The sequence below is a fragment of the Otolemur garnettii genome, unplaced genomic scaffold, assembly GCF_000181295.1.
Source record: "Otolemur garnettii isolate 467f Iridium unplaced genomic scaffold, OtoGar3 scaffold00149, whole genome shotgun sequence".
Classification (NCBI taxonomy): domain Eukaryota; kingdom Metazoa; phylum Chordata; class Mammalia; order Primates; family Galagidae; genus Otolemur; species Otolemur garnettii.
In genome coordinates this window covers 843,919-846,517 of record NW_003852544.1, presented here as the reverse complement: position 1 = coordinate 846,517, position 2,599 = coordinate 843,919, and the positions used below count along the sequence as shown (strand labels likewise).

General features: G+C 44.9%; 1 protein-coding gene across 1 annotated transcript in view; it reads right to left on the bottom strand.

Annotated features, from left to right (window-relative positions):
• TECPR2 (tectonin beta-propeller repeat containing 2) overlaps positions 1-2,599 on the bottom strand; it is a 131,709-nt gene that overhangs the window by 75,121 nt on the left and 53,989 nt on the right. The window lies entirely within an intron of this gene.

The window sequence follows — 2,599 nt, the reverse complement described above, 5'->3', positions numbered from 1 at the left end:
GCCCGCCACAACGCCCGGCTATTTTTTGGTTGCAGCCTTCATTGTTGTTTTGGCAGGCCCGGGCTGGATACAAACCCACCACCTTAGATGTATGTGGCTGGCACCTTTGCCACTTGAGCCATAGGTACCGAGCCTAAATTTCTTTTTTTGAGACAGAGTTTTACTCGGTCACTCTGGGTAGAGTGCCATGGTGTAACAGCTCACAGCAACCTCAAACTCTTGGGCTCAAGGGATCCTCTTGCCTCAGCCTCTCCCAAGTAGTTGGGACTACAGGTGTCTGCCTGGCTAGTCTTTCTATTTTTAATAGAGATGGGGTCTCGCTCTTGCTCAGGTTAGTTTGGAATCCCCGAGCTCAAGCAATCCTCCTGCCTTGGTCTCCCAGAGTGCAAGGATTATAGGCATGAGCCATTGTGCCTGGCTATAACTAAATTTCTTGAAATTCAAGAAGGGAAAGGTAATTTTCCACTACAACAAACTCAAGACAAAGAAGTACATTAACGAAGTCAGCACCAATGCAAGCAGAGTGGAGTGAGGAACAGGCTGTGGAACATGAATCCTTGTACTCTGCCCCCAGGACACATGGAGGTGAGTTTCCCTAGCAGTGGACTCATCCTTCTCTCAACATGACACAAGGTTACTATTGCCAGAATGGTTCCAGTTACAAGACTGCAGCCCACTCAGATCCATTCAGCCATCCTTTCATTACTAAGTATCCACTGTGTGCCATACACAGTTCAAGGTTCTGAGATATGGTGGTCAGTAAGACACAGGAATTCTTGTCCTTGTGTGCCCAAATTCTAGGGGGGTGGTTCATGAGAGGCAGAGTGTGTGTGCACCAAAGACTGAAGGGGTAGGACTCTGTTCTGAAGTGACTTGTTGAAGATTACATAAGTTAGCAACAATCTACAGCTATGCTGTCTAATTCAGCAGCCACTAACCACACATAAGCTGTTTGAATTCACATTAATTAAAATTAAAGGCCATTTAAGATTCAGTTCCTCCACTGCATTCATTACATTGCAAGTACCCAGCAGCCACGTGTAGACAGCGGCTGTCTATGAGACAGTGCAGATGCAGAGCACATGCGTCACTGCAGAGGATCTACTGAACAGCAGTGGTCGAGGGTTTAGCCTCTTGGTTCCATGCCACTCCTCTTTCTGTAATTCACATTGCGCCTTGATTGTATTGCCTTAGAGGGCCCCGCTCATGAATTCAAGAGTCAGAGCTTATTCTTTCATTATAAAAATTATGATTTCAAAATATTCATCCCAACTTGCCTTTTATAACTTAAGAGGTAAATGGCAGCAATGAGGAGAATGATGAAGGGGCCTGCACAGCTGTTGTCACCACCAGGAGTAAGTTCACTGATAAGACAAATATATAAAGTATCATGGATGTGTACACAAGAATACATATAAAGATTCTTTGCTCTTTAAAGTCCGGGCTTTATGAATTGCACAAGAAAGTCAAAAGCATAGAGAATCTCACCAGGTGCAGTGGCATGCAACTGTACTTCCAGATACTTGGGAGGCTGAGGTGGGAGATTGCTTCTTGATCCCAGGAGTTCAAAACCAGCTTGGGCAACACAGTCAGACCTCATTTCTCTTTCTCTCTCTCTCTCTCTCTCTCTCGTTTTAAAATGGTGTCTCACTAGGTTGGCCAAGCTGCAGTGCAATGACTCAGTCATAGCTCACTACAGCCTTTAACTCCTCAGCTTAAGCAATCCTCTTGCCTGACACTACTGGCAAGCGCCACCATGCTTAGCTGATTTTATATTTTTCAGTAGAGATGGGGTCTTGCTATGTTGCCCAGGCTAGACCTCAGCCCTTAAAAAAAAAAAAAACACAAGGAAGTATGGTGGTAAGGGTAAAAAAGTGCATCCCAGATGACAGATTTAAATCTTCTAAAATCTTATGCAAATCTATGTCTTTGGCATATTAGTCTTGCATACTTGGATACAGCAAAAAGGATCAGTAAAGTAATTTCTGGCTGGAAGCGGCAGCTTATGTTTGTAATCCTAGCACTCTGGGAGGCTAAGATGGGAGGATCATTTGAGTTTAGGAGTTTGAGACCAGCTTGAGCAAGAGCAAGATTCTGTCTCTATTTTAAAAATAGAAAAAATTAGACAGGCCGGTGCCTATAATTCTAGTTACCTGGGAGGCTGAATCCAGGAATTTGAGGCTGCTATGAGCAAGGCTGACACCCTGGGACTCTAGCCTGGGTAACTGAGTGAGATTCTGTTTCAAAAAAAAAAAAAGTAGGGCAGCCCCTGTGGCTCAGTGGGTAAGGTGCCAGCCCCATATATAGAGGGTGGCGGGTTCAAATCCAGCCTCAGCCAAACTGCAGCAACAAAAAAATAGCCGGGCATTGTGGCGGGCACCTATAGTCCCAGCTACTCAGGAAGCTGAGGCAAGAGAATCGCCTAAGCCCAAGGAGTTGGGAGGTTGCTGTGAGCTGTGATGCCACGGCACTATACGGAAGGTTAATAAGTAAGACTCTGTCTCCAAAAAAAAAAAAAAGAAAAGTATTTTGTGATTTCCCCTTCCTGTTTACCCAACCTTCCCATCTTCCATACCCATGAAAGCAACTCTACCAAATG